Here is a 27,360-nt window from a genome sequence, read left to right as displayed (position 1 = left end):
GTAGAATTCTCACCTGCTCTGCCTCCTCTCCTTGTCACACCCTGATTTGCACCACTCTCTTTTTGCTCCACCCTCTCTACGTCACATCCTGTTTACACCCTACTTGACAAGTATATATAAGGACAGATTTGTGAGTTTTCAGTTTAGTTTAGTTTAGGTTAGCTTGGCTTACATTGTGCTGCGTCCTGCATGAATAAAGAGATACTGCCTACAGCTCAGCCATGAGTCCCTGGTCGTCTGTCTCCACCCGCAAAGCTAGTCCGGCACTATCTGTCAAATCACCAAGTCTGTGGAATTCTTTTTTTTAATTATTATTCTTTATTTATAAAATGGATATATTGACAAGAGCATAGGATAAGAAGGGTACAATTCCAAACAATTTCTACCACCAGAACTCCATATCCCATCCTATCCCCTTCCTATTCTTTAGCCCTCTGGGAGTATGGACCCAGGATCATTATGGGGTGCAGAAGGTGGAAGGTCAGGCTTCTGTAACTGGTTCCCTGATGAACATGGATGTTGGAAGGTCAATCCATACCCCCAGCCTCTCTCTTTCTCTTTCCCTAGTGGGGCAGGGGTTTGGAGAGGTGGGGTTCCAGGACATACTGGCATGGTTGTCTGTCCAGGGAAGTTCAGGTTGGCATCATGGTATCATCTGGAACCAGGTAGCTGATAAAGAGTTAACATATAAAGCAGAAGAAATTCTTGGCTAAGCAGGTAGTATTCCTGGGGACTCTTGGCACTGTAGATTACAAGGATCATTATCTTGCTGTCATCTAAGCTGTTCTTGTGAAGAGGGATCATCATGCAGCACCAATGCAGTGGCTTGTCATGCTGTTTGGTAGAGGTTATTTAGGAAAATTTCAATTTAGGAAGGAAATTCACTGAAGAAGGGCTTGAATTTGCACCCAGCAGGTGCACCAGGCAAAGGCAGCAGTGTAACATAGGACTTGATGAATCAGACTTTCCCTCCCTCTCCAGTTTGTCCCCTAACCCCACATATGCTTGAATACTTCTCAGGTTTCCTCTCTCCCCACATATGCTTGAATACTTTTAAGGTTTCCTCTCTCCTCTCTCTCTCTCTCTCTCTCTCTCTTTCTCTGTCTCTCTCTCTCTCTCCCTCTCTTCTCTCCTCTCTCTCCCTCTCCTCTCTCTTCCTCTCTCTCCTCTCTCTCCCTCTCTCTCCCCCTTCCTCTCCCTCTGCCTCTCCCTCTGCCTCTCCCTCCAAGCCCCCCCTTTCTCTTCTCTCCTCTCTCTCTCTCTCTCTCTCTCTCTCTCTATCTCGTCAAATCTTTACAAAATGTGTTCACCAGATTAATCTGGAGGGGATGGAAATATGGTCAGACATCATAATTTCACATATAACCATTTTTACTTGTAGGGAAATAGAAATCTCTTCCAGGAAATCCTCAGGACTTTGTTTCCATTACTGTTGTCATTACTCACGTTTATCTGTTTGATTCATATGCAAACCACAAAGCTTTTTCCCTGAGAAGGGTTAGCATTTAAAATGTTTTCTATGCTGGCCAAAATATCACAGTGAAATAAATAGGATACAGGAAATCGGTCTGAGCTGCTTTATGCTGAAGGCTTCTTTTGTGCTTCAGAACATAGAATGGCATCAATAACATTATCAACTCTTAAGTGACCCCTGGATGTGAATTGTGATTATGAAAAAAAAAACAATGCCCTTTGATTTATGTAATTACTCAGCTTCTTAGAGCATCATATGTGTACAAAGCCATAGATTCTTATTACCTTCAGAAACAAATTTAACACTCCTAATGCTCACTGCCTTTTCAATTTCTCAGAAAATATCAACAGCTTGCCCTGAAGAATGCTCTACTTTTTTTTTTCTTTTGCACTCTAGACTCATCATACATCCCTTTAATCTGGTAGTTATTTGTAGGTTGAAACACACTGGGTTATTCTTTCAGTACTTTCCTTACCTGAACTCATCACTCTACCTTGAGTGGAGAGAGAACAAGTGTGTGTGTGTGTGTGTGTGTGTGTTCCCACTAACAATATCATGGGTGAGGATAAAAATTAATTGTGGCTATTACTCTAATATTTGTCATACATATTTGTTCAATTTATTGTTAAACTCTTGGAAAAATTGAAAATAAACTATTACCCAGGACTGATAATTGCTTTGGTCTTCCTTCAAATCTTTTAACCAGAGAAACACATTTAACTTCATAGCAACTAGGAGGTAGGTACCATTATTATCTTCACTAGATCAATGCAAAAACAAGACATTTGCTTAAAGACACAGAGACTCAGGGACTCGGGGACTCAGAGACCCAACCAGTGTGGGAATTGGTCCTTTTGCTCCAGTCTGATGTCTAATCTCCATGTTGGCCAGTTATGGTCACTGAGCACACCTTTGTTCATCTTTTCAGTCTGAGTGATGACTCCTCTGGACCAGACAGTTATGTTTCTACAGCTGTGTGTTAACTTGATTGTCTTAGGCACTGTCATCCTGCAGGGTTTCCCACTCATGCTCTCTCTTCTGGAAAAGCTTTTCACAGTCTGGTAGGCAGCCTGGGAAACACTGTCCTGGCAGCAGAGTGGCGGCCAGTCTTTGCCCATGGGGCTCAGGCTGGGAACGAAGTGTCAAAGATCTTTTCTGATTCCATTACTTCCAATGATTTAGATTCTTGCCCTAGAGGGAAGAAGGGGGAATTGCAACAACAACAAGAAAAGTCTCAATGCAATTCCAAAGGATGGAAAATTCTGACAACACAGGACTCAGCAGAGTGGGCTCAGTGTAGAATCGAGATGGTCAGCCTTGAGAATGTGTCAGATAGTTTTACACATAGGCTGTCAATTCCTAGTGGAAAGATTTAGAGCATTTTCCCTTTCAGTGAAATCCTATAACCCCCCATTGCAGTGTTATCTGCTGGTTCACATGATTAGCATAAACTGTATTCTCTAAGTCCAAGAAGCTTGAAATTTTGTAGATGGGAATAAAATTCAGCCAACTACTCAATGCTTTGTTAAGCAGCTCTGCAACTCCTCAGTTGCAGAATAGAATCCACTGATCCTGTTTGGGTTAGAGGCTTCTGCTTACTTCACAGTCAACTGCACACTTGCTGTTTCCCAAAATCAGCCCTCTATCTCTAAAAGGTATTTCAAAGCAAATTACAATTCCTTTGTTGTATCGTAACAGCAATTTTCTCTTTCTCTGTTTCAATTTCATATCTGCTAACGACAAGTCCAATAGAAAAACTTCCTTAGGTTTTCAAACATAGTATTTTTTTCTTTGTGTAATTGATTACTATTTTGAATTTTTGTCTCCTTCCTAATCACTAGGATTTCCAGAATGTTGATTCTAAAAATAAATTATGTAAGGGATGTCAGAAAGAGGAGTGATTGGCGCCACATGGCGCCAAGCGTAAGGACCGGTGTAAGGATCCCGGTTCGAGCCCTCGACTCCCCACCTGCAGGGGAGTCGCTTCACAGGCGGTGAAGCAGGTCTGCAGGTGTCTGTTTTGCTCTCCCTTCTCTGCCTTCCCCTCCTCTCTCCATTTCTCTTTCCTATCTAACAATGACGACATCAATAACAACAATAATAATTACAACAAGGGCAACAAAAGAGAAAATAAATAAATATTTAAAAAAAAAGAAAGACAAGCAATAAAGCTAAGGGCAAGACCAACCAACTGGAAACATTGTTAAGATGATTTATTTATTTATTTATTTCCCTTTTGTTGCTCTTATTGTATTATTGTTGTTATTGATGTGGTCCTTGTTGGATAGGACAGAGAGAAATGGAGAGAGGAGGGGAAGACAGAGAGGGGGAGAGAAAGATAGACACCTGCAGACCTGCTTCACCGCCTGTGAAGCGACTCCCCTGCAGGTGGGGAGCTGGGGGCTCGAACCGGGATCCTTACACCGGTCCTTATGCTTGGCGCCATGTGCGCTTAACCCACTGTGCTACCATCCAACTCCTGATTTATTTATTTATTTTATTATCTTTCCTGATTTATTGGATAGAGACAACCAGAAATAAAAAGGGAAGAGGATGATAGGCAGGGAGAGAGACAGAGCGACACCTGCAGCCCTGCTTCACCACTCTCCCATGCAGTGAGGACAAAGGACTCAAACCTGGGTCCTTGAGTATTGTAACATGTTCACTCAACCAGGTGCACCAATAGATAAGTTAATTCTTTTAATGAACTACAGATTAAAGTTATCTGTCAACATGTATATGTGTATTCTTTTGCAAATAATAAGAAAATGAAGACCAAGGAGGAGTTTTTAAATGAACATAAATGACATAATACTTGTTGATGTCAGGGCTGTGTGATGGGGAGCTTATCTGAGTGTACAGATTACCATTTTCAAGGACACAGGTTCAAACCCCAGTCCCCACCTGCAAGTGGCAAACATCACAGGTAGTGAAGTAATGCTATGATGTCTCTCTCTCTCTCTCTCTCTCCCCCTATATCTCACACCCCATTTTTCTCTTTTCTTTTTCTAAATTATCTTTATTTATTGGATAGAGACATCCAGAAATCTAGAGGGAAGAGAATGATAGAGAGGGAGAGAGATAGAGAGATGCCTGCACCATTGCTTCACCACTCACAAAGCTTACCTCTGCAGATGGGGAGGGGGGCTTGAACCTGGGTCCTTGCACATTGTAGCATGTGCACCCAACCAGTGTGTCACCACCAGCCCCCCATTTCTTTCTGTCCTATAAAATATAAGAAAAACATAAATTTAAAGCAAAAAAACAAATATGATTTTTTTTCCCCTCCAAGGTTATTGCTGAGGCTCAGTGCCTGCACTACAAATCCACTGCTCCTGGAGGCCATCTTTTCCCCTTTGTTGCCCTTGTTGTGTAACGTCGTCGTTGCTGTTATTATTGTTGTTGTTGATGCTGTCACTGCTGTTGGATAGGAAAGAGAGAAATGAGAGGAGGGGAAGACAGAGAAAGGGAGAGAAAGGAAAGACACCTGCAGACCTGCTTCACTGCCTGTAAAGCAATGCCCCTGAAGGTGGGGAAGGTGGGGGGGACTCGAACTAGGATCCCTGCTCCGGCCATTGTGCATCACGCCATGTGCCCTGAAACTGCTGCTCTACAGTCCTACCCACCCCCGCCCCAAACATGAATTCTTGCTGATGCCCTTCATCAAATATTACTGACCGCCAATTTCATTAAGCCGAAGCATTGTATGAAAATATGGTGGAATCTGTATGTTATATAAAAATTTGTTCCCAGCAGCTCAAGTGGTAACACAGTGGATTAGGTGCACATGGCACAAAGCATAAGAACCGGAGTAAGGATCCCGGTACGAGCCCCCAGGCTCCACACCTGCAGGGGGGTCGCTTCACAAATGGTGAAGCAGGTCTGCAGGTGTCTATCTTTCTCTCCCCCTCTCTGTCTTTCCCTCCTCTCTCGATTTTTCTCTGTCATATACAGCAAGACAGCAATAATAATAATAACAAGGGCAACAAAAGGGGAAAAATATCCTCCAGGAGCAGTAGATTTGTAGTGCAGGCTCCAAACCTCAGCAATAACCCTGAAGGTAAAAAAAAAAAAAAAAGTTTGTTCCCATGTGTCACCTGGCTTATAAACCATTACTTTCCTAAGGAAACAATAAACAATTGGTGATTCAGACCCACTCGTGTATACTCAGCCTCTATAATAATGGTTATTTCGACCTGTGATAAGGAAAATTCTTAGGGAATATTACAGAGGAATGAATAGATTCATTTGACATGTGTTTTCTGTGTGCCAATACTAATTTTTATAGCCCCAACTTTTAGATTTAATTCTGAGCTCCAGATGGACATTACCATTTGGATGGTTAAACATATGTCACAAACACAACCTGTGTGAATGTCTTAATATTTCAGTCCATTTATTTCTCTTTCACTCACTCAACTCTCCCAAACCACTTCCTCGCCAGCATGCCTACCACAAGATACTCTTATGTTTCATCCATTCAGTCCCTGACTCTAAAAATGGATATACTTTGTCAAGAATCCCTTAGGGCAGCATAAAACTCTCTTTATATATAAGCTAGCTGAGAATATTTTCAGTCAAATCTCTAGAGAATATTCTAAATCCCATCACTTCTCATTACTTTGATGGCTGTTTATCCACATTTCTTGGAAAAAGTTATTCATAAAGTTATTTCCAAGTTTTTACTCTCTTTGCATCGAATTCTAATGCCACAGAAAACAGCACCTTAACATTAAATCATTCTTCCACTATTTGACACTCTTTAGCGACTTTCGTGATAATTAGAATAAAACCTACAATTATTATATTCTGAAGTCTGATGCCTGGCTACCTCTCTCAGGTCATATCTTACTGCTCATTGTCCTACCCATCCGTCTGTAGGAAGATAATCTTCCTATAAGAGACTTTCATTAGTTTCTTGTGTCTGGAAGGTTGTTGTACCAACTTGTTACCCACCAACCCCTTTTAATCTTTTGGTTGTGGTGCTGCAGCTAGCTCGCAAAAGAAATTTGGACACAATTAGCATATGGCTAACATCAGACTGATGTAAACCAAGTGACTTAACTTGCAGGCAGCCAGAAGTCTGGCCCCTTCTTTGCCAGATGTCTCAGTGGCTATGGGCTATAGCTATAGCTATTGGCTGGTTCTGCAGGGAGCTGGTCTGGTTCCTTGCTTTTTCCTGGAAGCTCCTTTTACCATGGCCACTTCTCCTGGGATTTGTACACAAGTGAATCTAAACCTTGGTAATTAACCTTTCTCATGAATCTGGTCTATTCTTACCCCCCCCTTTTTTTTCTTTATTGTATTTTATTTATTTATTATTGGATAGAGGCAGACAGAAATTGAGAGAGGAGGGGGAAGGTAGAGAGGAAAAGAGACAGATAGACATCTGCAGCCAAGCTTAAGCACGCGGGAAGCTTCCCCCCTACAGTTAGGGACCAGCGGTTTGAACCTGGGTCCTTGGGCACTGTAATGTGTGTACTCAACCAGCTATGCCACCTCCTGGGCCCCCCTTGCCCTTTTTCATCTCAGGAGCCTTCTGCTTGCACTGATTTCTGCTCAGCTTGCCAGGACCCACCATGCTGATTCTCACTGGAGAAATTGAACATGTGGAGCAGAACTTTTAGTAACTCATGGACTCATGGGCCTGGCATACTCTCACCTCTGCCTATGATTGTCTATCTTGCTGTGCCTGAAATATATCCTTCCATTCTCTTGAACTGCTATGTAATAGATCCTGACTGTTTTAAACTCATTCCCAGCTGCACTATGGTAAAGTCTTAATTTTAATTACTACATCTTTTAATAATCGGAACTGCATCAGCTGTTACCACAGTTCTTTTATTATGTCATTATTCTCTGATTTTTTTCTACTCCTCTGTATGTTTTATATAGCCTTCTTTTTTCAATCATGTATATGAATCAGGAGGCAAGTTTTGATGTTTGTTTGTTCATTTTTTTCTCTTCTGTGAATTGCTACATAGCTGGAGTTTGCCTTTGTCGAATTAATCAGTGGATGAATGGATAACTAGATCATATCGGATAATTCAACCCATAAGAGACCAGTGGCTTCATAGATTGAGATTTCAGATAGATATGTGAAAGGATCTTTCTAAAAATCGCATTATTAAGTCTAGCAGTTTTGACACTATTTCTAAGTTCATTCCAATCAATGATGATTCTTCTCAAAACTATCTACTCACTCCCACAGAGAGTTGATTAGAGGTTCGAGTTAATCACATGGTTAATTTTTTCAACCCACCTAGAAAATAAATCAGCTGTCCACATACATTATAAGTTAAAATATGTCATAAAAAGAATTGAAAAATTATTTTTATTATCTTTATTTATTGGATAAAGACAGCTGGAAATTGAGAGGGGAGGGGGCGATAGAGAGGGAGGAGACAGATACCATACTACTTCATCACTCACAAAGCTTTCCTTCTGCAGGTGGGACCAGGGACTCAAACTGGGGTCCTTGGGAATTGTAACCTGTGCTCAACTGAGGGCACCACCACCCAGCCCCAACTTGAAAACTTATTACTCCTATACAGAGTTAAGAACAAACTAAAAACTTTAAATTAAGTGGACATAATTTTGGTTGTACTACATTCACTCCTTACTTGAATGGGACACACACACACACGCACCAAATAAAATTAAAAAAAAATAAAATGAATTTAAAATTATAGGCATGTGTCAATTACTTTGGAGTATTTAAGATCTTAGAAGCTATGTATCTTCAAGGAAGAACCCATCAGTCACAAATACAAGGGCAGAGAACTATGGATATATCAGGGAGAATGTTTGTGTAGTTTATGCATTTCTACAAGTTATAGATCAATTTAAAATATTTGTAACACTGTCAACTTTTTAAATGAAAATAATAGGAATTAATTCAATTATATAACCCAACAAAAAACTGTAACCAAAATCTTGAGATTTAGCCAAAGTCCTAAAGTCTATCCTTATGGAGATAAGACAGCAAATTTTTTTATTCTCTTCACAGTAATATGTACTTATAAATATTATTCTGAGGAGCCAGGAGGTGATGCGGCTGACTAAGCGCACCTAGTACAGTACACAAGGACCCAGGTTCAAGCCCCTGGTCCCTGCCTGCAGAAGGGAAGCTTCACGAGTGTTGAAGCAGATTTGTAGGTGTCTTTCTGTCTCTTTCCCTCTCTACCTCCTCCCCCTCTCAATTTTTCTCTATCTCTGTCCAGTAGTAAATAAATAGATTTTTAAAAGGGGGGGGCAGAAATATCACCTTGGTAAAGAGAGCAGAGACATATGAAGTGACACGTGTGCCAGTCACTCCAATGGGGAATATTGTAATCTCTAACAAAACAAATATGTACCTGCCTCCATTCTTTCTTCCTGGAAGCAACCCACAAAGTTCCATGTGAAAATAACATATCCAGATATACTCTGTCTCGATGTACTGTTTCCTCTTAGTTCTAAAATTCATTGTTCTTTTTTTCTCTTTGTGTTAGATACCTGAGGTTGTTTTGAACTTACGTTGCCTAAAATCGATTTTACAGTCAAAGAACCCTAAGGTGTGTTTAACCAAGAAACTGAAATAGGGGAGTCGGGTGGTAGCATGGCGGTTTAAGTGCATGTGGCGCCAAGTGCAAGGACTGGCTTTAGTCTTCGGATTTGAGTCCCTGGCTCCCCACCTGCAGGAGAGTTGCTCCACAGGCAGTGAAGCAGGTGTGCAGGTGTCTGTCTTTCTCTCCCCCTCTCTGTCTTCCATTCCTCTCTCCATACCTCTCTGTCCTATCCAACAACAACAATAACTACAACAATAAAAAAAAACCTGTAAAATAGTATAATGGGAGACCTCTTGATTTTTTTTTTGAGAAAAGAACATATTCACTAAAGATGACCAGACATAACATGTTATTCCTGTAGCATCCAGTATTTCACTTAATTTACTTTTTTCTTTTGCCTCCAGGGTTATCATTGGAGCTCTGTGCCAGCACTACAAATCCACTGCTCCCTGTGACCTTTTTTTTTTTTTTTAAAATTTGTTTTCCCTTTTGTTGCCCTTGTTGTTTATCATTGCTGTTGTTATTGTTGTCCAAGTTGTTGGATAGGACAGAGAGAAATGGAGAGAGGAGGGGAAGACAGAGAGGGAGAGAGAAAGATAGACACCTGCAGACCTGCTTTACTGCCTGTGAAGCGACTCCCCTTGCAGGTGGGGAACCAGAGACTGGAACCGGGATCCTTACAGGGTCCTTGAGCTTTGTGCCATGTGTGCTTAACCCGCTGAGCTACAGCCCGACTCCTGACCATTTTTTTTATCTGTATATTTTTATTTGACATGACAGAGAGAAATTGAGAGGGAGAGAGAAAGAGAGAAACCCACAAGCCTGCTTCACCATTCATGAAGCCTTGCCTCTGAAAATGGGGGAGCTGGGGCCTCTAGCCCAGGCCCTTGCACTTGGTGGTATGTGTGTTTAACCACTCCCAACCCACCTCCTGTTTTTTTATTTTTATTTTTTATTTTTTATTTTAGACTCTTGGCACTGTCAGATAAATTTAAGAACTTCCAGAAATCCAGTAAGTTCTATAAGAAAACTTTATTCTTTCCCAAGAAGTTAACACTGACAAAGGGAGTGGTGATAAGAATGTTTCTTTTTCACTTACACACACACACACACACACACACCACACAACACACACACACCACACACACACATCACACACACCCCACACACACACCACACACACACACACACCACACACACACACACCACACACACACCACACACACACACACAACACACACACACACACCACACACACACACCACACACACACACACCACACACACACCACACCACACACACATCTCATACACACCACACACACACACCACACACACATCACATACACACATACCACACACACACCACACACACACCACACACACACATCACATACACACACACACCACACACATACCACACACCCCCCACACACACACCCCACACACACACCACACACACACACACCACACACACACACCACACACCACACACACACCACACACACACACACCACACCACACACACCCACCACACACCCACCACACACACACACCACACACACACACCACACACACCACACACACACCACACCACACACACATCTCATACACACACCACACACACACACCATACACACACATTACATACACACACACCACACACACCACACACACACCACACACACACACCACACACACACACACACCATACACACACCACACACACGCACACACCACACACACACACACACCACACACACACCCCACACACCCCACACACCCCACACACACACCACACACACACACCACACACACACCCCACACCACACACACACACAACACACACACACACCACACACACACACCACACACACACACCACACCACACACACATCACATACACACACACCACACACACACCCACACACACACCACACACCCACACACACCACACACACACCACACACACACACACACACCACACACACACACACACACACACCACACACTCACACACACACACACACACACACACACACACACACACACACTTCCAACTTTTTTTGTGGATACAGGGTCTTAGTGGAACATTTTCCAAGGAGGGGAGAAAACAGATCTCATTACAACAAGGCTCCTCACCATCTACTGCCATTACGTTTGCACACTGAAGACACTGAGCCTACAGTTCACCACTTGTTATTTTATCTCATTCAGCCCTTAGGACATAGAAGTAGAGGGCGAAAGTCAGATGAAATTGAGATTTCTTCAGATGAATGTGCTAGCAGCCTGGCTACAGGAGGGACTTCCTAGTATTGTAAAACACCTTCATTATCATATTTTTATAATGATATATCATCTCCCATCGCCACACGTATACTGGTATGGAGTTCACAAATTAAGAATTCCCATACTCTTCAATTCCAGATTTCATTCACAGGATGGTATGCGATATTGTTTTACTTTTATTTTCCATCATAATCAACATCAAGTGGTTCTACTGGCATCACAGAGTAAAAATATACCAACATATGGAAAATGGGTAGGTTCGTTTGTTTTGTTTTCCTTAAATTGCAGTTTACAAGCATTTCAGATTCACCACACATTCATTCTCTCTCACTCCCTCTCTCTCTCTTTCTCTCTCTCTCTCATGGGTTCCCTGTTATTATAGTAGCGATTATTCTAATGGATAAACAGATGGGAACAGAACATAGGGCTTTCTCAAACCTGCTTTCTTCCGTTGCTCTTTCTGTGGTTCTAGCTGTTCTGAGTTGAAGCAAGAGTAACAGCTATTTCTTTGTTTCACTTTCATTAAGAGAAAGTAATTAATATATAGCAAGTGCTTCCAAAGGTTACTATTTGCCAATCGATTAAAATGTTGGAAGCCATGTTGACAGGTGTAACTCGGCCCCCCTCAAGAAAACTGAATCACAGAAGTTATCTATCTTAATGAGAGCTATCCCACTCAGTGGCACCAGGACCCAAATCCAAATATGTTTGACTTCTTGCTCTTCCAGACTGCTTTGCTAAACATTATTTATTTAAATAAAATAGCCCTAAAGGCAGGCGAGAATGCATATACCGCCCCAGGGAGACTGGGAGGGAGGGGGTAGTTCAAAAGGAATCAAAGCGCCCATGGAATTGCTTTGAAGTTTTATCTTTTATCCTTAACATGCATATACTCTACTCCATAATGTATCTATATTTGTTTTAATATAAATATGTTTGTTTCCCCAAGTCTTCAAGTGAAATTTAAGCCCCCGAAATATGCATTGTGTTTATCATGTGGTTTCCAGATCTCCCCCTAGGGTAAGAAGCCTAATACGACCTCAAGGGGAGAAAATAGTGAGGCATGTGATTCCAGTCCTATTGATTTTCATGTGAAATTTCAATTTCCTAATTTCCTGCAGTGGTTCTTCAGAGGAAGACCCTTTTTAAAGCACCTCTTCTGGGCTTCCAGACCCCCCCCCCCTTTGCCTTTTATAGAATCCATCAGAGATATAACTACTTCTTCAATGTCTCTCTGCCCCCTCAGGCTGTAAATTCCATGGAATAGGGAATCTGTTCTATAGAGCTGGTACCTATCCTGGTATCAAGGACAAAGCTGAAGCAAATACCTTGGTATCAGATAAACAGATGGTGCATTTTATTTGCCGAATCTTTTGTATAGTCAGAGTAAGTTTAGAATAGGTGAGATATACTTGTCTATATCAATACAGATTCGTATAGAGAGTTGAAATAGGATGGGGTGGGGTGGGCAGTGGTATACCCAGCTGAGCACACAAGTTGTCATGTACAAAGACCTGGGTTCCAGCCCTTCATAAGTGGTGAAACAATGCCACGGCTCTCTCTTCTCTTCCTAATGCTGCCTTTCTCTGTCCCTCATCCTCTGCCAAAAAATAGCGTGTGGGAATGGTTGGACTGTGGAGACACTGAGCTCCCAGTAATAACACTGGTGCCCACAAAAGCGAGCAGGAGCTGGCAAGATAACTAAGTAGGTTGGACAACTGCAGGAGGACCACATTTCCTTGTGCACAATTCAAATTCAAGTCTGGACAGCATATGGGAGTTGCCATGGCAACAGAAAAAGCATCAGGGCTGCAGTTCTTTCCCTCCATTTCATTCTCTCTCTGTCTCTGGGTCTGAATGGAAAAAAAAAAGTAAATAAAGTGCACCAGAGTGTTGTGGCCTTATTCCAAAAAATAAAACAATGTCAAGGTACATTTAGCACTTCAAAGACTGCAAATTCTAACTCTGTTCACAGAACTAATTTATTATTTTTTTAAATTTTTTTTCTTTTTATATTTATTTATTTATTTATTTTCCCTTTCGTTGCCCTTGTTGTTGTAGCCTTGTTGTGGTTACTGATGTCTTTGTTGGATAGGACAGAGAGAAATGGAGAGAGGAGGGGAAGACAGAGAAGGGGAGAGAAAGACAGACACTTGCAGACCTGCTTCACCACCTGTGAAGCGACTCCCCTGCAGGTGGGGAGCTGGGGGCTTGAACCGGGATCCTTCCGCTGGTCCTTGTGCTTTGCGCCACGTGCGCTTAACCCGCTGCGCTACCGCCAGACTCCCAGAACTAATTTATTCTGTGACAAAATTTCCCTGGAGAATCAGCTATATCTGCCTTCTACAAACTTAGCCCCCCCCCCTTTTTTATTTCTCTTTCTCAGTTTTTTTAATGAGTGATTGAATAAATAGTCCCATCATATGTCACCATGCACAAAGATCAACAGCAAATGGATCAAAGACATAGACATTAGACAAGAAGCCACTAAAGGCATAAGTAAAAACATTGGTAGAGTGCTTCACAATCTTTGCTTTGAAAATTTATCTGAGGGTGAAAACGGTGAAGTCACCGTTTTCAGCCGATCTTGGATGGACCTTGAAAAAATCATGTTGAGTGAAATAAGTCAGAAACAGAAGGATGAATATGGGATGATCTCACTCTCAGCCCGAAGTTGAAAAACAAGATTAGAAAAGAAAACACAAGTTGAACCTGAAATGGAATTGGAGTATTACACCAAAGTAAAAGACTCTGGGGTGGGTGGGTGGGTGGGGAGAATACAGGTCCATAAAAGATGATGAATGACATAGTGGGGGTTGTATTGTTAAATGGGAATCTGGGGAATGTTATGCATGTACAAACTATTGTATTTACTGTTGAATGTAAAACATTAATTCCCCAATAAAGAAATAAATTATTTAAAAAAAAAAAAAAAAAGAAAATTTATCTGAGGGGCCAGGTGGTGGCGCACCTGGTTGAGCGCACATGTTACAATGTGCAAGGACCCTGATTAGAGTCCTTAGTCCCCACATGCAGGGGGAAAGCTTCACAAGTGGTGAAGCAGGGCTGCAGGTGTTTCTCTGTCTCTCTCCCTCTCTAACCCTCCCTTCCCTCTCGATTTCTGACTGTATTTAATTTATCCAATAAATCAATAAAGATAATAAAAAAAACTTGAAAATTTATCTGAAAACTCAAGTCCAACAGCAAAGAAAATAAAAGCAAAAATAAACTCATGGGACTACATCAAACTGAAACTTTTCTGCATGGGGAGCTGGGCGGTGGCATACCCCATTAAGCTCACATAATGTAATGCTCAAGGACCAGTCAAGGACCCCGATTCCAGTCCTGGTTCCCCCCTGCAGTGGGGGATGCTTCACAAGCGGTGAAACAGGTCTGTAGGTATAAATCTTTCTCTCTCCCTCTCTATCTCCCCACCCTTCTCAATTTCTCTGGGTCCTGTCCAATGAAATCAAAAAATGGCCATAGGAGCCGTGGATTCATAGTGCGGGCATCAAGTCCCAGCAATAACCCTGGAGGCAAAAAATAATAATAATAATAAAGCTTCAGCATGTTAAAGAGTACCATCACCAAAACAGACAGACCTTCTAAAGAATGAAAGCTCTTCATACACCATACTTCAGATAAAGGGCAAGTAGCCAAAATGTATCAAGTTACCAGAATACATAAAGAACACCTTAAACTCAGCAGCAAAAAGACAAATAACCCCTCTAAAATGGAGAGAAGACATGGATAGAATCTTTACCAAATCAGAGAACCAGAAGGTCAAGAGCTATATGAAAAGTTGCTCAAAGTCACTGATTATCAGATGTTGGGAAATTGTGTAGATGTGGTTGAACATTGGCAGGGCCCACAAACCATTTTGCTTACAGATATCCACCACGTTATCCCCTCAGGGTATTGCTAGCTTAGTTAAAACCATTGCAACAGTTGCTAGGACACTGGGAAGGTAAAAGTGTCCTAGTGACTACCTTCCCAGCGTGCCTTTTGCCTCTCCATCCCCTTTCCCTGGCCAATCCCATCCTGACTAGTCACTTCCAGATTTTGCCCTATAAAGCCCTCCTCCTGCTTCTGCCTCTCTCTCTCTTGTCCGCTTTTCACCTCGGTGACCTGACACAGGAAAGGGCTGTTGCGCATAGCTGGAGGCTGCCATTTTGCTAGCTCCACATGGCCTGAACCACTGCGTTCTCACCCAACTCTGAGGTGTCTGTGTGAGTAAAGATTTGTGTTCCCTTGCCGCTCTGATCTCCTCTCTCTCCTCCACTGTGCAGCCCGACAATCAGAGAAATACAAATAAAGACTACAGCGAACTACCACTGCACACCTGTGAGAATGTCACACATTATAAAGTCCAGAAACAATTATCAGTGAACTATGTGCTTGAGTGCCTGTGTGCATGGGGTGTTTGTTGCAAGAAACTCTTCTACACTGTTAGAAATGTAAATTGGTCCAATCTCTGTGGAAAACAGTCTGGAGTTTTTTTAGCACACTAGAAATGGATCCACACTATGACCTAGAAAACTCTCTCCTAGGGGGCCAGATGGTGGCTCACCTGGTTGAGCAAACATGTCACAGTGTGCAAGGACACAGGTTTGAGTCCCCAGTCCCCACCTGCCGGGGGAAAGCTTTGCCAGTAGTGAAGCAGTAGTGAAGAGACACACAGACAGGTGTGTCTCTCTGTCCCTCTCCCTTCTCTACAACCCCCTTCACTCTTGATTTCTGGATGTCTCTATCCAATAAGTAAATAAATATAATAACAACAGCAATAATAATAATAATGAAGAAATACATTCTCTCCTGGGAATTTATCCAAAGGAAACAAAACACCTCTCCTGTGAGTTCTATATACACCTTTGATTATAGCAGCCCAAATTGTAATTAACCTAAACTTGGAAGCAACTCAGATTGCCCCCCAAGAACAAGTGAGTGGCTGAGAAAGTTGTAGTCTATATAAATAACTTAATGCTACCCACTTGTTTAAAATGATACTCATCTTCCTTGCTTCATCTTTGATGAAGGATTCATGTTAAGTGAGATAAGCTGAGATAACCCCCGAAGAGAAGGTTATATTACCAGATGGCCCCCCAGGTGGAACTGCAGAAACAAGGGCAGAAAGGAAAAAAAAAAAAACACTAACTGGAATTTAAACTGTGTGGTGGGTGACACCAAAGCAAAGGACTCTGGAGGAGGAAGGAATAGGAGCAGGCAGAAAGGGCATTAGAGTCCTGGTACATGACTGTGGAAAAGTTCCTAAACTAAGTTTCAGCTTGTTTTTCAGACACCCATTACAGGAAGATGAGACATTATACGTATGTGTTAACAGTTTTACTGTGAACTATTAAATCCCCCCAACAAAATGATTTGAAAATAAATGATTTCTTTATATCTACTAGTGTTGTAACTTTAACTTAAAAGGGATTAGGGAGCTGAGGCTTGCCTTAAAGGACTCACAGCGGGGTGCTGGGGATGGGTTTAAACAATACCAGGTTTACTAGGGCAGTAAAAATGTTTGGGTGTATATTTTAGATACACAAAATAAGCAGTTATCATCAGGGGTTAAGAATACCCTAGGCCCATCAAGTCTGAATATAGTTATCAAGAGTTCAGTCCCATGGGATAAGCAATTATCAGCCAAGGTATAAGGTCACACATTTTTCAAGACTTCATAAGTTTCTGTATCTCTGCCCTCAGCAGAACTTCTGTGTATCTCACCCCACCCTACTCCTCAATTGTGTTATCCTTTTTTTCAACCAGGTCTCAGTTCAAAACTCTTCTCAGAAATTTCTACCTACGATGATGGTGGATAAACATCTAAGTTGGGGGTTACAAGTGTTTTGTAGACACCTATCAAGGTGAGATGAGAAATATTAATTTGAGTTTATGATTTTTAGAATAATTAGTCATTCATGTTTAAAAGACTTTCTCTGGGATATAAAGTCCTTGCAAATCTTGAAAGAGCCCAAATATTGCATCTGGAGCTTAACAGTAAATAATACTGCAAAAAGTCTAAAAAATAACTGATTGCTAAGATCTAAATAAATAATAGCATAATGGCTCCATTTTTATCAAGATTACTAATTCCAGGCTCCAAACTAAGTACTCTGTTAAATTTTTATCCTAAATCATAGTCTCTGTCTAATCACAGATACAAACTTTTTAAAAAAGAACTCTTTATTGGGGAATTAATGTTTTACAGTCAACACTAAATACAGTAGTTTGTACATGCATAAAAATTTTCCACATAACAATACAACCCCCACTAGGTCCTCCTCTGCCATCTAGGACATATACCCACCCCCACCCCAGAGTCTTTCACTTTGGTGCAATACACCAACTCCAGTCCAAGTTCTGCTGAGTTTTTTCTCTTCTGATCTTGTTTTTCAACTTCTGCCTGTGGGTGAGATCATCCCATATTCCTCCTTCTGAGTAACAACCATGTTTTGAGATATTTTGGTAGACTTTATAATAAAACAGAAAGGGACTGCCACAAAACATGACAGAATGTTTTGATTGGGTTAGGAAAAAAGCATATTCTTTTTCTTATTAGTGATTTAGTATTGTCATACAAGACTGTAATAGGAGTATGACTCCAGATAGTTCCCACCCCCAGAGTTCTGTGTCCCAGCCTCTCCAATGGAAACTTCCCTATTGTTTATACCTCTGGGAGTATGGACCAAAATCCTGAAAGAAAAAAAAAAGAATATTCTTTAGATTTCTTATTATATATTTTCTTTCAGTTAATGAAAACAATAACAAATCCCCCCCCCCACACACACACACAAAGTCCAGAAACAATGAAAAGTGGAATGCGACATTAGCTAATGCAATAAAATATAATCTGTGATTAATTGTTGAGCACACATTACTGAATTAGGCACGACTAAAGGTTTAGGACATGGGCAACCTCACTGAGGGAGAAAATTGAATCTATGGGGCGTAAGGTTCCTCCAGTATCATGACTCAAACTTGACTATAATAATAATATAATGGCCATCATTTATTAAGTGCATACTCTGCGTCCAGGACTGTGAAGTCATTTACATATATTACCACATTTGGTCTTGGGAAGAATCTTTTGAAGGAGGTATAATGACCATTAGTCTTACATTGTACAAACTCAGGGGTTTATCCAGGGCAGAGCACTTAACCCATGGTCTTACCCCTGGAAAGGAGCAAAGCTGACTTCAAACCCAAGCTGTGTGATCTAAGCACATAAGGTATACGGCAGCTTCTTGCTTTCTTTCAATGACTGAGTTTCCAGATATTTCCAGCACAACTTTTCCCTATCGCTACTGTTGATTTTGCTTATTTCTGAATTTTGATAAAACTTCTTGCTTTGGGAAGAAACTCAAACCAGCCTGACATTTATAGACTGACTGTTTACATAGTATTTTGCTATTTATTACAAATATGAATTGTTTGATTTCTGAATTTCAGCTTCACTGATTGTATTTTCTGTGCTCCTGGGCGAGTTAGTTAACCCCTCAAGTTTTCAGATACCTCATATTCTGAAAGAAAAATATAATACCAGTATCACGGCACTACAAAATGAAAGAATTAATTTTATCGAAAGTCTTTATAATGGTTTCCAGTATACAATACATTACTGTAAATATTATCTGTTTGTTATTCTGTGATGCAATTTTATTGATATCTGAACTCTAAGAGCTAATAATTTAAAGTCCTAGAACATCAATCAGTATCTTACTAATAAAAAAACCCTATTACATACAGCTAAATATTTTAACTTCTTTTATATTACTTCCATGTTATCATTGCTCCTGTTTCTGTAAAGTCCTAAGAGATAGATAGATAGATAGATAGATAGATCGATAGATAGGGAAGGAGAAAAGGATTTTTCAGGTACAATTTCACTGCTATGGTCCTACTTTTTCATTCTTTTGGATTTAAGTTGAGCAAAGGAAGGGCCATCTCCAGTGCTGTGTGATGATGATCTTAAGCGCATGACAAGGCATAAGCCGTACCTCTGAGCTAACTTCTGGCCACACATTCTTGCCCTTAGGAGTTGCAAACGTGAAAGATAATTAAAGAGAATTAAAGTGTGTATATGTCTGCCTTCTCTTTTTTTAAATATTTATTTATTCCCTTTTGTTGCCCGTGTTTTATTGTTGTAGTTATTACTGTCGTCTTCATTGTTGGATAGAACAGAGAGAAATGGAGAGAGGAGGGGAAGGCAGAGGGGGGAGAGAAAGATAGACCCCTGCAGACCTGCTTCACAGCTTGTGAGGCCGCTCCAGGGCAGGTGGGGAGCGGGTGGGGGGTAGGGGGGCTCAAACCTGGATTGTTATGCCTATCCTTGTGCTTTGTGCCACATGCATTTAACCCACTGTGCTACTGCCTGACTCCCGTCTGCCTTCTCAAGACCAGTCAGTAGGCTGACTCTCTAAGCCTCATGACTATTTGAGTGTTAACAGAATGATACTGAGCAAAAAGAACTCACATTCTCTGTCTGCCTTGTGCTGGTCAATCCTTCCTCATGTTCTATCAATGGATTTGGCACACGGGCATTCCCTAGAGGAGAATGATCTGTTAATAAGGATTTGAAACTTGAAATCTAGTAGGAGAAATATAGTACATCAGAAGGTTGAGTACGAATAAGGAACTATTTTCAACTCCTTAAGAATTGTTGTAAGAAAGAGCACCCAGTTCAATTTTTTCTTTGAACTAACTTGGGAGAAGGGCGTGGAGAGTGCAGGAGAAATATATTTCCAAGCAACCTAAGCCAGGACTCGCCTCAATCCATCATAGGATAGTTTTCTAAGCAAACAAACACTGTCACCAAAGCTATCCAAAAGGAAGTATTGTGTCTCTCTGTGGAAAGTATTACAGAGAAGACTTTAGCATCTGGGTGTAGACTGGATTTTATTAGCATTGCTTAGACACTAATGTGGGCTTAATGGCCACTGTGCTCACACAATGGGAACTAGAATGGCAGTGCACTTAATTCATGTCAGGAGAAAAAGTGAAGTATTATATGCAAAGGTTTACCATTTTATTTAGGCATGTCATATCGTTCGATTGATGTATCTGTATCTTATTCTCTCGTATCACATTCAACTTATGTCAAGTTTTCTAGCCTAATGATTTTTCCTTTGAATCTTTAGATTTCTCATAAGATTTTGCTACAGAAATCAAGGAGTAATAGCCAAGTTTTCACATAGCAATATTTTATACAGATGTGATATATGTGAATTACAGTATCTTTCCTAGTTGAATAATGATGCTCATACTTTGGGGATAAATTTGTTATTTTACTCTCTATAGGTAAAAAACCTCTAAAAAATCTTTCTTAATATGTATCCATTTTTTCTCCTCCATTAAGTATGTTTTCACACTCATCAGTTATTACCCATGTGCTGTATAGAATGATATTTCAATGTATATCTAATTTATATTTTCCTTATGAGCAAGAGCATATATATATTAAATATGCTTATATTTTATTATATATTACATACATATTTGGTAAGCAAAACTCTAAATATCTCTGCCTCAAGTTTTAAGTACCCAACCAAAAAATGATAAAGATAGCATTTGACAAAATGGTATGTATATATAACAATATAACAAGTGAAGTATTCCACAACTAGGCAAAAACAGGAGACAGGTTACCATTGATGGAAAGTAGAATTATCTTCCTGATAACTTTGTAGATATTAATAAGTATTATAATGGTAGTAATCTAGATGGGAGAGTTAGGGGAAAAAGGAATGGTGGAAAAAAAACAAATTTTGCCTAATTTCACTATTGTTCATCATTAAAAGTAAATTTCCAATAAGATAACTAATGTAGAGTTGTTAATATAAAGGTAGCGATGAGGACATGAATATACACAGTATAAATAGCAAAAAGATCAAAGTTTTTGAAAGAGAAAATAAAATTACAACTCACATAACATGACAGATACAAAACTGACCCTAAGTCTGTCATGCATACCCTACCATGCGCTTAGTGCAAGTATTAATGGAACATTTTCAGATAGGCTGATATAGCAGAATTCAAAACTGTGTACATAGCTATGTGTAAAGGAATTTTGATGTTTCAAATGAAAAAGGCCTGACAAAGAAATAGCAGACATGTGCAAGCACAGCAAAAGTAATAACATTAATAACAAAACATAGAACTCAAGATCGCCCCCCCTCCAATGCTTTCCCTTGAAGCATTATGACAGTTGTATGCGGGATGAAGCTCTCTTCTTTTAGTTTTAATACTTTTAACTAGTATTTGAGAAGAATACTAACTAAACATGAGGATAACAGAATGAAAATCTCTATGAAGCCATCACTGCTCAACAGCTATTAAAATTCTGTCATTTTTTTAAAAAAAAATTCATAAAAAAGAAACACTGACAAAAAAACATAGGATAAGAAAGGTACAACTCCACACAATCCCCACCACCAGAACTCCATATCACATCCCCATCCCTGATAGCTTCCCTATTCTTTATCCCTCTGGGAGCATGGACCAAGGGGCATTATGAGATGCTGAAGGTGGAAGTTCTGGCTTCTTTAATTTCTTCCCTGCTGAACATGGGCATTGGCAGGTCGACCCATACTTCCAGCCTGTTTCTCTCTCTCTCTCTCTCTCTCTCTCTCTCTCTCTCTCTTTCCCTAGTGAGATGGAGCTCCAGAACACATTGGTGCGGTCGGTCATCTGCTCAGGGAATCTGGAACCTGTTGGCTGAAAAAGAGTTAACATACAAAGCCAAACAGATTGTTGACTAGTCATGAATCTAAAGGCTGGAATAGTACAGATGAAGAGTTAGGAGTCTCCATTTTGTAGATAGTTAATAGGCATATTTTTCTTATATTCCAAAGGGCCCATGACTATACTAGTGTTTTGTTTTGTTTTGTTTTGTTTTTCTGAGCCTGACATCTGATATGCAGGTGGATCCAATTTATTGTCTGGGGAGATGATGTCATAGTTGTTAAAAAGACCAGAAAGCTGGATCAGGAAAGAGAGTAGCTCCCAAATATGGGAAAGGTGTATAGATTTTGTTGACTGTAAACTCCATCACTTTGATCTGATTTGGGACCCATATTCAGCTTAGGAGCCTATGGGACCTCTGCATCCCTCTAGATCTGAGCTCACAATCTGTGGTCATGAGTAAGAACTTTCCAAGCTGCCCCAATTTCAGAACCTATCTTCCTCAGGTGGAAGATAGAGTATGTTGCCCAGCCTCTCTTCAGAGGATGGAACATTCTCTACTGTTGTTGATCCATGTTGAGGTCAAGGTCCTATGAGAGCCCACAAATGGGTCTGTTGTGTTTTTCCTGAGAGAGGTTATAGGTAACAATGGAGAGAGGAATTTATTGAGGTCTAGGCCCATCTTGTTTGTTTGGGAATCTCAGGACTCCCCAACTAGGGCCCCAGCTGATGTGGTAGCCTGTTAGTGACTAAAGAGTCATCATTAAAGTATGCCAGTCTCTTGACCTTATTCAGCTTTTTCTGTCCTTGCTTTGCTAAGGTTAGCTTTGGAGTGAGTGAGGGAAGTGTAATATTAGGAAGTAAGTGAGGAGGGTATCTAAGTCTAAGTAGACACTATTTCATTAGGTACTTTATGGTGTCTTTTTAGGTCCTTCTACTTGCTTGCTGCATATACTGACTCACTGCAAACTATTGTGCACTTTTGCTTTCACGTATATATTTTGCCCTAGTTTATGGATACATGTGAACATATGCTCTGTCTCATGGTACCTGGTCCATATCTTTATTTTAGGACTTTGTTAGGGAGTGAAGCACCCAAAATGGAATGAGAGAATACTATGCAAAATGAAAGGTCTCACCCAAGTAATGGGGCTGAAGGATTGACATTCCATGCCTGATGTCTCTGCACACAGTCTAAAGTGAAGCATGCTGAGTTGGTACTCATTGTGTTGATTAGGTTGAGGTCAGCAGATGCAATATCATTTGGTATGAATTGAGAGAAGCATGCAGGAAAGTGAGCTTCACCCTAGAGGTTCCAGGACTGGGGGTGAGCTCTATAGAGGAAGCAGGAGGTTCCTACTGTCTTAGGGTTTAAAAAGGCATTAGATAGCTATTGCTGTAATCAGATTATTTGACAAGTGGGTTAACTTTGAAAACCCCACTGTTAGGGTTTTCTTTATCATACACAATGTATCACCATAATTTATATCCTTTGACATTATTTGCACATAACTGTGCCTTATAAAGTAATGGCACCAGTTACTTCTGTTCTCCCTGGTCTAAGCTTTTAAGATTTAGCCTATGATCTGTGCATTAAAAAGTTTGAGACACTCAATCAATTTTTCCCTCTCATATTAATTAAATAGTGATGTATATGACTACAAGTTAATAGAAGCGTACATAAACACCATTCCCACCACCAAAAGACCGTGTCCCATCCCATTACCCCCAGTGATGCTGAGTGCCATTTTGTTTTTTTATGTATCCACTCTCCAAATCACACTTGGCTATTGATTATCATTCATTGTATTTTTATAGTTAAATTGAGATACATTTAAATTCACAAAGTTTTACACAATCATTTTTACAGGTGCACCTTTTAAGCCTACATACCAGTAACGTATAATATTCTTTCTATCACTACAGAAAGTGCTCCTATGTATTTTTCAATCACATTCCTTAATCCTCATCCTAGATATGATAATTTCAGTTGATGTTTCAAAATACAGTATGGTTTGCCCCCTGTAGCCTTTACCATAAAACATGTTACCTGGCTTCCCTTTCAATGAGATTTCTGTGAAAGCAGTTTTCTTGTGAGAGTATAATCTTCATATCTGTTCGTTGTTCTTGTGCATATTTTAGCAATCATTTGGGTGGGTTTTCAGTAATTAATTGTGAAGTGTGTGCGCATTTTTTGTATCGTTTGCATGTAGAAGAAACCAAAGTCTGCTTAGATTTCATCTCAGTTTCAAAGTTTGGGAAAATATTGTTATACTTTTCTGGAGTTAATGGGAATTGTAGCTGTTGTATTTTTCATAATTGCATATATAAATAGATAATTTCTTTCACTCCAGCAAATCATTCCTGTTACATCTGTTTCTTAAAGCTAGGCTGGAATTGCTCATGAGTTTTCTGGGTTTGTACACTCACATTGATGCTACAAATAGGTCATTGGATAGAGACAGCCAGAAATCGAAAGGAGAAAGGGGAGATAGAGAGGGAGAAACACAGAGAGAAACCTGTTAACACTGCTTTACCACTTGCAAAGCTAACACCCTGCAGGTGGGGGCTGGGGGCTGGAACCCAGGCTCTTACAAACTGTAACATATGTGTTCAACCAAGTATGCCAACACTTGGCCCTGGGTTATCATATTTTTATTTCATAAAGTCACTTCTGAAATCTGCTCACAGAGACCTGTGGTTTCTAAACTCTTTGCCAAGCCCTTGCTCTGTTGTCACTAATCTTAAACACTCCTGACCTCCTCCAACATGGGGCCTCCATGTGTCTCCTGGTTTTATTGAGGATACATTGTGTACTTTTATTTCCTGGTTGTCTCTCTTCTTTCAGTGATTTCTTTTCTTTCTTTTCTTTTCTTTTCTTTTTTTTTTTTGCCTCCAGGGTTATTGCTGGAACTCAGTGCTTGCACCATAAATCTACTGTTCCTGGAGACCATTTCCCCCCCTTTTGTTGTCCTTGGTGTTGTAGCCTTGTTGTGGTTATTATTGTTGTTGTTGTCATTCTTTGTTGATAGGACAGAGAAAAATGGGGAGAGGAGGGGGAGAAAGAGAGGAGGAGAGAAGACACATTCAGACCTGCTTCACCGCCTGTGAAGTGACTCCTCTATTAGAGGGGAGCTGAGGGCTCAAACTGGGATCCTATACCAGTCCTTGTGCTTTGCACACCATGCACTTAACCCGCGGCCACTACTGCCCGACCCCCCTTTCAGTGATTTCTAGGGAGATGCTATATCCAGCTGACTGTCATAACAAACCCTATGTTACCATTTGCCCTCCTTCTCCCTCATTATCCTATTTCCTAGATTTTTTTTTTTGCCACAGTTTTGAATGTTGCAAGCTCAGGAAATACAGGTATCTGAAAAGCACTGGGTGAAGATGGCCTACAGATTCTTCCTGTTTGAATATTTGAAGTGACAGAAACGATCGCTTTGTCTTCCCTCCAGTAGTGTGGGTCTATATGAACACATACTGTTATTTGTCATATCAAAGATGCTTTCTGGGGCAGAGCCACGGCCTGCTGAAGAATTCCTTTCACTTGGCTTTCAAAGGCTTACAGACCTGGCAGAGAGTATAGTCAAGAGACAGTGTTGCTATTGTTTGTCTAACACAGTCCTTGGCAGGGAATTAGTTCTATTTGTCTGAAGTGCCACAGCAGACCTTCTTCACCAGGGGCAGCACTAAGGACCTATTTCCCCTGTGATACTTGGTTTTATAGATCCACATAGAGCAAGAGTTATGTATTTGAGCAGATCAAATATGTCCAAAAAGGTCAATATTTACAACCATCATTTGACAGAGGGATTTATATGGGGTTGACATCAAAGAATGAATTTCCCCTAGTGCGTTTCAAATGGGTTGATTACAACTCCCAAGTGTTACTAACAATAATGTAAGCACATACCACCTGTGCACACATGGCTTTAGGGAGGAAATTTCAGAGCCTGTGAACTCTGCTAGCGCTACCTATGGTTGATGATATCCATTTAGGTGGTAGCGCAGTGGGTTAAGCAGGTGGCACAAAGTACAAGGACCGGCATAAGGATCCCGGTTCAAGTCCCCTGATCCCCACCTGCAGGGGAGTTGCTTCACAGGCGGTGAAGCAGGTCTGCAGGTGTCTATCTTTCTCTCCCTCTCTCTATCTTCCCCTCCTCTCTCCATTTCTCTCTGTCCTATCCAACAACAATGACATCAATAATAACTACAACAATAAAACAAAAACAAAAGGGAATAAATAACAAATAAACACTAAAAAAAAAATCTTTAAAAAAAAGCAGAGTCAAATTACTTGTACCTTGAACTGAGAAGAACCATGAGACTAGGAGTCAAAGGCCTTCCTTCCTTCCTTTTTAAATGGTCTCATCAAAGGGTCATAATGAGTCAGTGATTTAAGAGGCAAAGACATACCTCTGGATATGATAAATTGTTTCTATATTTTCTTCTCAGTAGAGACAAAAACTCATACTAAAAAGAATCTGTTATCCTAAATATAGGCTTTGCTTCTCAATAGTTCACATGTGAAATATTGAGATATTTTTATTTGAATTGAAAAAGTCAATAAATAGAATGTACTGCATTACCTATTCATTTTAATATATGCATTTATATATTTATTTATTTACCAGAGTACTGCTCAGCTCTGACTTATGGTGGTTCAGGGGACTGAATCTGGGACTTTGGAGCCTCAGGCATGAGAGTCTGTTTGCATAAACAGTATGCTACCCCCCCCCCACACACACACACTGTAGTTTCCAATGGAGGAGATGGAACACAGAACTCTGGTGGTGGGAACTGTATGGAATTATACCCCTATTATCTTACATATTTTTATATAAACACTCTGATGTTCAAGCAGAACAAATGCCAATGTCAGTAAGCTGTGTTTCCTGCAGTTACTGCTAATGGCTGAATACATAGCAGGGCAAGGCCAATTGAAAACAATAAAGAATAAATGACCCCACAGTGAAAGCCCCAGTGACGCTTAGGACTTCCATTGTCATCAGTATTTGCATTGGTCTGTACAATATTGAAAAACACATGCACTTAACCTTAGGGGGGGGGGAAAGTCTATAAAAGAAATAGGATTGGTACTATCTTGATCTCCATTTTTTAGATGTAAAAATTGCAGAGGTTTCTGCCCAAGACCCTGGGGTTAAGAGATGGTAGAGTCCAGATACAAAAGTATATTTTATGAATGGAAATGTTGACACTTGTTTGCCAAGATCCCCCCCACCCCCACTGCCCCACAACAGTGCCAGATTTTATTTGCCAACTTGTGAAGACAGAGGTGGCATAGCAGTTTGGAGCTAAGAAAAAGCCACAGTGGTCTAGGGCAAATGCAGGCAGT

The sequence above is a fragment of the Erinaceus europaeus genome, chromosome 7, assembly GCF_950295315.1.
Source record: "Erinaceus europaeus chromosome 7, mEriEur2.1, whole genome shotgun sequence".
NCBI classification, from domain to species: domain Eukaryota; kingdom Metazoa; phylum Chordata; class Mammalia; order Eulipotyphla; family Erinaceidae; genus Erinaceus; species Erinaceus europaeus.
Note: the sequence above shows the minus strand (reverse complement) of the source record.